We start from the raw sequence: 10,856 nt of genomic DNA on the forward strand, positions 1-10,856 counted from the left end.
CTGCAACTAGCGAGGCCGCCACCGTGAGAATCCCAGCACTGTAGCGAAGAGTAGCTCTGGTCGCCGCAACTAGACAGAGCCTGCACGCAGACCCAGTCTGCAACGGAGACCCAGTCTGCAACGGAGGCCCAGTGCAGCCAGAGGAACACAGACCTAAATGTGAAAGCTCACACCCCGAAGCCTGTAGAAGAACACACGGAGGGAGAGAATGTCTGCGACCGAGGGCAGGCAGGAATTATTTTTTGAGACGTGCATCAGAAATTTAATTGCCAGAGAAATAGCAAGAACAGTGAGACTTTATGGAAAATGGGGAGGTTTAGACACAGAGATTTCATCAAACAGAGAAGGAGGCAAATCACATATTGAGAGGCAGCAGGGTGCCAGGTGCTTTTTTTTTTCCTGCCACACTGTACAGCTGGTGGGATCTTTAGTTCCCTGACCAGGGATCGAACCTGGGCCTTCGGCAATGAGTGTGCAGAGTCCTAACCACTGGGCCACCAGGGAATTCCCAAGTAACGCACCAGGTCCTTGCTGGCTACACTCTCCATCAGTGACATCATCCCAGCCTCATTCCCAGCAGCCCTGGGAAGGGTCACCTCTGCTTCACCGAGCAGACAGACAAGAAAATGGAAGCTCCCAGCATCAGGTGACCTGCCCGCAGGGACCTCCCTGGTGGTCCAGTGGCTAAGACTCCCTGTCTGAGAGGGGACTGAGGGCCCAGAGGGCTGTCTGAACACACTGGGAGGACGGACCTCAAACTTTGATTTCCCTGTTGGATGTGGTGGTGGTTTAGTCACTACTAAGCTGTGTCTGACTCTTTGCGACCCCATGGACTGCAGCCCACCAGGCTCCTCTGTCCATGGGATTCTCCAGGCACGAATCCCGGAGTGAGTTGCCATTCCCTCCTCCAGGAGATCTTCCCCATCTAGGAACCGAATCCATATCTTCTTCACTGTGGGCAGATGCTTCACCGCTAAGCCTGTGGATACAGGTACCTAAATACCCCATCTTACCTGGTCCTGTGGAGGCGGGGGAAACACCGGGCATGGTGGGTGGAGGGGTAAACATACCGTGGGGTTTATTTTGTGCGTCACTTCGGGGGCTGTTTTGGGATGAGATGAACGTTGAAGTTGGTGAACTCTGAGTTAGCAGCTTGCCCTCCAAACTCTGGGAGCTGCACGCGGGGAGCTAAAGGGCGTGACGCCCTGCAGTTTGCTGCCACTGCTGACCGGTCAGGGTTATCCCGGGGGCCCAGCGCCCGGGCAGCCTCTCTAGATACTGGGCGCAGAACAGGCAAGAGCATTTTGCCTAATTGGAGCCGCTGGGCTCCGCAGGGAGGCAGCCTTCAGCAGGAGGTCTCCTTTGGGGTTTGGGGCTTGTGGTTTTGATGCAGTTACTAGATAACATGGCTTGTGAAAAGCCGCTATTAGCTTGCTACTGAGCTCTTGCTGAAACCGAATGCCTGGCCCACAGAAGCCTGGGGGAGTGTCTGCCTGATCTTCCCACGTGAGGGGAGTGGGTGAACTGAACTTTGTGAGCAGTGGCAAAGGCCCAAAACCGCATGGTACAGTGGGCCTGGGGTCTTGGAGACTGCAGTCAGCCTGGCCCCAGAGCAGCTCAGCTTTACAGGAGAAAGTGGCTACGCAGGTGTTATGGGGGGCTTCCCTGGTGGTCCAGGGGCTAAGACTCCATTCTCCCAAATCCAGGGTTCGATCGTTGGTCAGGGAACTAGATCCCATAGGCCACAACTAAGACTCGGCTCAGCCAAACAAGTAATTTTTTTTTTTTTAGAGCAGGAGTTACGGGCTCTTAAGGGTCCTTCCATCACCAATGTTCCCCTAAGCTCCGGGGCCCCGCCGAGCTGACACTGACTGACACTGTTGGCCCAGGCTTTCCAGCCTGCAGGGCTGAGACTAGACACGCCCTGGTGGGGCGGGGGACTGCAGGCCCTCAGGCCAGGGTAGGCCAAGGACATCCCTCTCTGGGGTCGTGAAGGGTGGGGACAGGTGAGGGCTGCTGACCGGATGGTCTGGCCGTGGCTATGCGTCAGCACGTGGCCGTGACCAAGGCCGTGACCGAGGAAGGTAGCAAGGCCGTGGGCACCGGATGCCTGCTCTGTGCTCGAGGGACTCTGGGGAAGCACGTGGCCGATGGGGCCTGAGACCTGGTCTCGGTTTTTCACAAAGTCATCCCGGGCACGGTTTATACACGAAGGGGTTGAGAGGTGGGTCTAGAGAGTCAGAACTCTTCAGACGGGGTGTACAAGAATTTAAAATGTTTACAGGGATTTCCCTGGTGGTCCAGGGGTTAAGACTCCGCCCTTCTGCTGCAGGGGGTGAGAGCTCAACCCCTGGTCTGGGAGCTAAGCTTCCACAAGCCCAGTGGCCAGAAAACCAAAACATAGAACAGACACAATATTGTAATAAATTCAATAAAGACCTTAAAAACGGTTCACGTTGGACTTTCCTGGTGGTACAGTGGATAAGCATCTGCCTGGCCAGTTCAGGGGTTCGATCCCTGGTCCGGGAAGATCCCACGTGCTGTGGAGCAACTCGGCCCGTGAGCCACAATTACTGAAGCTGTGTGCTACAACTCCTGAAACCTGAATGTTCTAGAGCCTGCGCGCCGAAACGAGAGAAGCCTCCGCAACGAGAAGCCGGGGCACCGCCACCCAGAGCGGCCCGCGGGCCACAGCTAGGGAAGGCCTGTGTGCAACAGTAGAGACCTGGCACGGCCAAAAGATAAATAAATAAAATAATTTTTAAAAACGGGGCACATCAAAAAAATGTTAAAAACAAAAAAATGTTTACAGATGCTGACCGTCTGCCTTCTGAAGCAGGATACAAGTGACAGGAGTCCTCGTTTCCCTCTGCTTTGTAATACAGGGCTGTAAAATACATTTTGCTAAAACACAGAGCCTCTGGCTCTGATCGGTCACACCGTGTCTGTTCTGGAAGCTCCGGTTTTGTCCAGCACCTGAGGTGATGCTTCCCTCTGGGAAACGCGCATGGGCATCGTGTCTCTGAGGAGTGAACACCCCGCCGGAGGCAAGACAGACCCATGTCCCTGCGGCTGCAGCTGGGAGCGGAGGAGCCGCTGGGCCAGCACATGGGATGATGGGCAGGGAGCCGGGGGTGTGACCTTGAGACAGGATGACGGAAAAAGCCTCTCTAATGCGCCAGTGTTTGAGCTGAGATCAGCGTGAAGTGATCCAGATCAGAGGATCAGTAAATGTGGACTAAGGGAACTGAGGCTGTACGTGAAACACTTCCACTCCCTGGCACTGCTTGGCCAGACCACCCAACTGGCCCCGGCCACTACTGCTGACAGAGGACCATGCCCAAGGACTGACCCCCGACCCCTTCAGTGTGGGTTGAAGATGGTTTCTTCAAATCGAAGATGTTTTCCAGACCAGGGAACGACAGGGCTGGTGTTGACCCGCTGTGCACACACCTCTGGACTCACTCTAGGCACAGCAGCTGTTGTCAGTCTTGTGATCAGCACGACCGCTAGGGTCCCCTGTCCAGAATCTAAACCCTGGGTTTCTGCTCAGCACTTTCCTGCTGGGACACGCGCCCTTTGCCTGCACTGGTAGACTCGGCTCTGTACGTTTTGTCTAAGCTCGGAGAGTCTCAGCTTTATTCTCGGATGGCATCTATTCTGTTCCACCAGTCAATCCTACGGGAAATCAACCCTGACTACTCCCTGGAAGGACTGATGCTAAAGCTCCAATACTCTGGCCACCTGATTCGAAGAGCCGACTCATTGGGAAAGACCCCGATGCTGGGAAAGACTGAAGGGAGGAGGAGAAGGGGACGGCAGAAGATGAGGTGGCTGGATGGCGTCACCGACTCGATGGGCACGGGTTTGAGCAAGCTCTGGGAGGCAGCGGAGGGCAGGGGAGCCTGGCGTGCTGTAGTTCACCAGGTCACAGACAGCTGGACACGACTGAGTGACTGAGCAACAACATTCCCATCTAAATAAACCAAGAATATAGAGCCTAAGATGTCACAAGGCCAGAAGTAATTTTTACTCATCCGTGAAGGCTTGCACGTGTGGGGATAAGTTTAATCCTGGCTTGTCTGTCATCTGTGGACTGTGGCTGATCCCCTGATGATGTGGCACCCTGACACCTTTGGTGCCCTTACCCTGAGGTTGTGCCAGGAACAGCGGCCACAGGTGGACACTCACTCCCAGACTCTCACACAGTGGAGGGGCTGGAGAAAAGCCACCTTGAAATTCAGGAAGCGAGACTGAGCCTACTCCCTGCAGCAGGCGAGCTGCTGGAGGACCTCCTGTCACAAAGGCCAGCAGGCTGCTCTGGACCCTCAGCCAACGGACACGCGTGAACGGAAGACCTGAGCCATTGCTCAGCAGCTGCTGTTCAGGATGCTGGCAATCACGCTTAACAGAGGTAACGCTGTGGTTCAATAAAGACGTAACAGGAACATAAAGAACACTGTGTGATGGCTCGTGTTCTCTCCCAAGTGGAGTGCATAGCGGGTACTACACAATAGTGCCATTAGTATTGATGTGTTAGATACAATATAACGTAAGTCAGAGGGTGATTTGGTTGTTTGAGCTCAGTCCTGGATCTCAATCCTTAAAGAGGTACAGCTTTCAATCACATGAAGCAGAAATTCAATCTGACAAATTCAAATGGCTAAAACAGCTAAGGACTGGGACTTCCCTGGTTGTCTGGCAGTTACAAATCCACCTGAGAACGCAGGAGCCACCGGCTCGACCCCTGGGTCGGGAAGATCTCCTGCAGGAGGAAACAGCAGCCCACTCCAGTATTCTTGTCTGGAAAATCCCAAGGACAGAGGAGCCTCGTGGGCTGCACTCCATGGGGTTGCAAAGAGTTGGCCACGACTTAGTGACTAAACAACAACAAAAGATATTTTTTAAAAAACCCAGAAAAAAAACCCAAAAAGACTTCAACAGAAAGGAGATGTACCAGTCCAGGCATTGGGAATGTCGAGGAACCGTCCTGGCCTTCGTGACTCAAATGATGTCGCTGGGACTCAGTGTTTCCGGCCCCACTCACCACCAAGAGGAGGCTGGTTCCCTCACCTTCTCACCCCTGTGCTCCGGTTCTTCCCTGACAGGCCCCGGAGTGCTGCGGCGCCTCCGGACCTCATGGCGCAGATTCCCCCGGCAGCCTCGGAAGGAGCCCACCCCGCCCACACCTCAATCTCGGGCCGCTTGGGCCACCTCGATCTCAGGGAGACAACGCATCTCTGCTCTTTCAGCCACGCGGCCGTCACTTTGTGATGACATGCCCAGCTCACCAGCACTCCCCGCCCCTCAGTGACCGCCCACCCCTGCTGATGCTGTTCCCTCCCCCCAGCTCATCCAGCACCCACGGCCCCGGGAATGTCCCGGGGGGAGAGGGTCCCATCCCCAGGGTTTCTGATTCAGCAGGTCTGGGGAGGGGCCTGAGAACCTCCAGTGATGCTCAGGCCGGGGGTCTGAGGACCCTGCCCTGAACTGCCCTATTTTCCAGCCTCCCTCAGAGACTCTAGCTTCTCTTATTCACTGCTTTGTATTATTTCTTAAGACTGTCCTCTTTCCCTCTCACCCGGCCATGTTTAAGCCCCGGAGGAATTCTGTGTGCTCCTCCTTCGGGACACCGATTGCCAGCTGGTGTCCAGACTTGGGAGGAAAAGGCAGAAAGCCTCCTTGATGTTGTGTGTGCCCGACTCTGTGGACTACAGCCCACCAGGCTCCTCTGTCCATGGGATTCTCCAGGCAAGAACACTGGAGAGGGTAGCCGCTTCCTCCTCCAGGGGACCTTCCCGACCCTGGGGTCGAATCCGCGTCTCTTATGTCGCCTGCGCTGGCAGGCGGGCTCTTTACCACTGAGCTTCCGTTGGCTGGTCACTAAGGCTGCAGAAGTTCCCTTCCACGCACTCTGTTCCAACTTTCCTAAAACTGTTTGCGTTCGTGTACATCCCAATGTACAGTCAGTCCCCAAGAACCCAGCCTGACTGATGGCCTGAGAGAATGATGCTGCACACTCTGTCCTTGGAGATTTACAGCAAGGAGTTGTGAGAAATGGAAACACCCCTTGGCTAGTGCCATCAGAGCCCCTCATCGGGCCTCCTGCCTCCCACTGTACCAGTGGCTGTGTATGGTCTCACCTGGAGAGGAGGTGGACTCGAGTCCCCCCTCAGCCCCCAAGGATGCTCTCTGTACACGCTGGGAAGTCCCTCTGTGTCCCGACGACCAAGAGACAAGGCACGCCGGTCCCAACAGGAGGAGTGCCCTTTCCCTGCAAAGACTTCCAAGAGAGTAAGAGCTTGGTCAGTTAAGCACTGGTCCTGGCTTCCTACAATGCACCCTTGCTGTGGTCTTCCCTGCCCCGTGGATGCTGGGCACTGGCTTTGGCCCAGGGGATGACCCAGGCAGGGGGTGGAACAGTGCCTGCAAGGTTGGGCGTGAACGCTTGACCTTCTATCATTGACAAAAGACAGGCTTCCCCTGAATAGCTTCTGTCTTTTTAACCTGGAACCAAAGTGAATCCAGAAGGCATGGGCTAGAGTCTGAATCCCAGAGGGGAAAGGCAGGGAGGGGCCAGCCAGGCTTGTGATTTGACGAACCTCTCCAGATGAGCCTAGCCTAGATGGACAAACACGTGCATTTTTTGGTCCCTGAGACTTTTGTGCGTGTTCCTTACACAGCAATAGCTGACTGATACAGACAGTGGGAACAATGTGAGGAAGTTGGGGATGCAAAGGAGACCTTTCTCAAAGGTGCCCACCAGGCCCTGCTCCCATTACAGAGATCGCAGGTCCACACATGGCTTTTCCAAACACCTAATTCACTTTGCCTCCCTCATCACAATTTGCAGGATAATAATGCCGTCAAGTAAATCTCCCCTGGTGGCTCAGACGGTAAAGCATCTGCCTATAATGTGGGAGACCCGGGTTCAATCCCTGGGTCGGGAAGATCTCCTGGAGAAGGCAGTGGCACCCCACTCCAGTACTCTTGCCTGGGAAATCCATGGACAGAGGAGCCTGGTGGGCTACAGCCCACGGGGTTGCACAGAATCAGACACGACTGAGCGACTTCGCTTTCACTTTTCACTTTCAATGCCATCAAGTAGTTTTAAAAACTCTCCCATGAGCTGGGAGATGGGGTCTTAATCCACACTTTGGCAAGATTTCAGAACTGAAGGGGAGTTGTGGGGAGGGTTCACTTATAATAAAATGGAATGACTTGGGGATTTTAGTTTTCACTTATGAAAGTTTGAGTGCCAAAGGCTCAGCTGTACAATTTGGTTCTTAGCTACTTTCAGCACTTGACATCTAAATGCCCAGTCAGTCAGCAGTCATAATGGAGCTCTCATTACCTGCAGAGCTGTGTGTGGGGCTGCGGAAAGAAGGGAAGAAAAACACTCTTTAGGAATTTATAACTTAGGGTAAACATGAGCCACAAAATAGATCAATTATTCATTGAAATGTTGAGAGAAAACTTATCAACACACCCTTTAGTAACTTTATTTTCGTAAGTTACTATAATCATTTGTGTTTATTGTGAATAACTTACAAAATATATTAAAAAAAGAAAAAATAGATTGCAAGTAATCCTAACATTCAAATAACCGTTCACAACATTTTGATGAATAACCTTTCAGGCATGCTTTTCAAGGTGCATGTATTTTCATACACATATTTCTTTTTCAAACAAACATAACATCATACTGCTTTTTTCATGGCTATCTTTCCGTGTCAGCGAGTTCTGAACTGCAGCCTAATTCTATGCCTGTGAAGGTCTCGCTTCGCATGCTTATGCCATGATTTGTTTCGTCAGTTTCTATAAATAGTCATTTAGGTCATTCTCTGATTTTCTCCAATGTAAAGAGAAATGCAGTTATTATTACCCTATATTCATCTATGTCCGATGGTCCCTTTATGACCTCAAGACAAGTTCCTACATGTGGAACTTTCAGGTCAAAGGTATGCTTTTTGGATAAAGCACTCCGATGGGCTCAGGTAAACTGACTTCCAAAGTGTCCATTTTAAATGTCTTCTCCAAAAGTTTAATGATTTTGGTAAGACGATCATGTCTCCATTGAAACATGTTAAAGGCGATCCTTTTCAAGTTTGTAAGTTGGTTTTAAAAGCTGGATGCCCTGTGGCTCAATCAAAAATTCTGAATTTTGGTCCTTTCAACTCAGTGTTCCTCAGAGGGGATCAGCTACACATATGCAGTGGAAATAAAATACAAACAAGAAACCGAGATGGAAGTCGCTAGTGCGTCTCTCCCCAGACTTGGCTCCAACGTGCTGTGTCTGCGTGTACCTTCCTCATCACCTGACTCGCCGCCCCCAGCTCACTGGCCCCACGACAGTGACTGCTTCCGACAAACCAGTGTCTCCCGTCACCAGACGCCCCCCAGTGACGGGGAAATCCCACGCCCAGAAACCGGCAGCTACAGGTGGGACCCGCACGTCTGCTCTCCCAGGCCTCACCGTTCCCCGCTGATGACGCCGGCTGCTCCACTTCCTTCCCCTGCTTCTATGACCCTACTTGGGGAAAAGGAAATGGCAACCTGCTCCAGCATTCTTGCCTGGAGCGTCCCATGGACAGAGGGACCTGGCCGGCCACAGTCCACGGGGTCGCAAAGAGGTGGACACAATTGAAGTGACTTAGCACATGTAATCCTTACACGCAATTCCAAAACTCAAAGTTTTGCAGACTGGAAGTTTTTAGGATTCTTTTAGCTGCAAAACCTGACCTGATCTGACGAGAGGCTATTTATAATCATTATTTTCCCCGCTTACTCTGAATATTCATATACTTTCCTGCAAAAATATTAATGGGTTTGATCACAGGCTGCTGCCTTGGGTCCTCCTGGGTTTTTAATGTGATAGGAAGCCCAAGGGGTGCATTCTCCGGGAAGCTGCGAAGCTCTGAATCAGAAAGCACATTCTGCCCCCGTGGCGTTGGATGAGGCGCGCTGGCCTCTCATGGCGATGGGCCACCACGCAGTCGTGGTTCAGTGTATAAGCACAGCGCTCGACTCCGGGTGGGGGAAGAGGTGAGGGGTTTGAGGACTCAGGTGGGCAGCACTTAGTGGGCATTGGGGCACGAAGCGGAGGCACTCGGGGCAGTTTGGGGAGAGAGGAGAGAACGGTGGGGGAGCCCCACTGAGAGCAAATCTCTAGTTTTCCCCCAAAGGGACTCCTGAGGCCCCTTCTGCTGCAAGTCGCACTCACTCACCTCGAGGCAAACGCTCCTGGTCTGCTGGTTTCCTGTCCTGCCCTCCTCCCCTCCTCCTCTTTCCCACGGAGGCGCCCTGTCCCAGATGACACGTGGTCTCCAGTTGGGGAAATGCTCTGTGCGCACTTCAGACCCGGGTTTGGGGAGGACACGCAAAGATGGAGGGCTCCCTGCCCCTCGGGCCTGGGGTCACCGGCTCAGGGGTGGGCACTGGGCGGTGCTGATCGGGGGGTGCACGTCCAGTTAGGACCTGTTGACCGAAACTGCCCACTTCGGGCAGGCGTGATGATGACCACTTGCATGGGTTGTCACACAACAGGAGGTTCTAAGGAACGTCGTGTTGCTGCCAAACACTAAAGGGGAGAATTTGGGAGGGGCCCGAAAGAATGGATGAGATGCCAGCCTACAAGATGTCTCGTAAAATAAACTGGGAGAATCTGAGAGGGGCCGAAGGGAGGGACGAGACACTGACCTCCCAGAATCCTTCACTCTGGAATCCATCTTGGCTGAGGGATGGTCACACCACCAGCAAGGACCCTGGGTCAGACCAACTGTGGGCCGAGCAGGAAGACCAGCCAGAGACAAGCCGGACAGGAACCTCACAGACCTGCTTGCTTTCCACCCGGGCGCCCCTTTCCAATGAAGGCGCTTGCTTCATCAGCGCGTGTGTCTTCTAGGACAATTCATTGCCAAGAGTTAGACAAGAGCCCACTCTCGGGACCTGGAAGGGGCCCTTCCTTCCTGCAATGCTCAGTCTGAGCTTGAGCTGCAAGGGAGGCTGGGAGAGTGAGTGTCTGGCACTTGGTCTGGTGAGCTGTCCCTATGCCCTCCCCACACCAAGCAGGTGTGGGCTCCTTGAATAGAAAACAGAAGTAGAAAGCCAATGAGATCATAGAAATTTCTAAATGATCTATCATTGGGTTTTAGTTTTTTTCCTTCTCTCGGATGCCAATCTTTGCTCCCCCGCCCCAATCCTCTCTTCTCACTTGAGATCAAATTAAGCTTTCAAAAGCTAGTCATTTTTAATGGGCTGATTGAGTGACTTCATTGACTTGAAAGAACTTTCTGCCAACTGCCTTTAATTGCTTTTTTCCCTTTAAATCAAAGGTGCTTATACTCAGTTCTGGATCCGCTCCAAATTAAGTGATTATATGTTGTTGCCTCCACACTCTCTCTAATTTCTTCAAAGTAAATGGACTATTCACATCCCCGCTGAAAAGTAATGACCCATTCGCAGAGGGAGCACTGCCATGGTGGGTGATTGCTTTCCTGGGGAGAGGTGAATTTTCCCCAGCAGGAGATGCCTTCAGAATTCGTATAAAAAAGAGCCAAACAAAAAGGGAAAGGTAGGAAAAAAGATAAGGGAAACGGTCGGTCTCCAGGATGACAGATTAAGGAGAACTGTGACTGTGATTGAGTTGCTTTTCCAGGCTTTGGATTTGATTCATTAAGACATGGGGAGAGACTGAACACCTTTTTTGCAGACGCCTTTAGGACAGACCTCTGAGGCTTAGGGACGAGGACAACAGAGGGGAGAGGGCCAGCTCAAAGACACAGAGGCAGCCATGAAAAAAGGCAAGATTGGGTCTATATCTGGGGTCTAGAGAGGATATGAGGTCTCTGGACCCA

The 10,856-nt window shown here is 52.6% G+C and overlaps 1 non-coding gene across 1 annotated transcript; it reads right to left on the reverse strand.

Annotated features, from left to right (window-relative positions):
* Window positions 1-431: 431 nt before the first annotated feature.
* Window positions 432-504, reverse strand: TRNAE-CUC. Its single transcript has one exon. It is a non-coding gene; the product is annotated as a tRNA-Glu (tRNA).
* Between the last annotated feature and the right edge of the window lie 10,352 nt (window positions 505-10,856).

This window comes from Oryx dammah, unplaced genomic scaffold (assembly GCF_014754425.2).
Source record: "Oryx dammah isolate SB20612 unplaced genomic scaffold, SCBI_Odam_1.1 HiC_scaffold_2, whole genome shotgun sequence".
NCBI classification, from domain to species: domain Eukaryota; kingdom Metazoa; phylum Chordata; class Mammalia; order Artiodactyla; family Bovidae; genus Oryx; species Oryx dammah.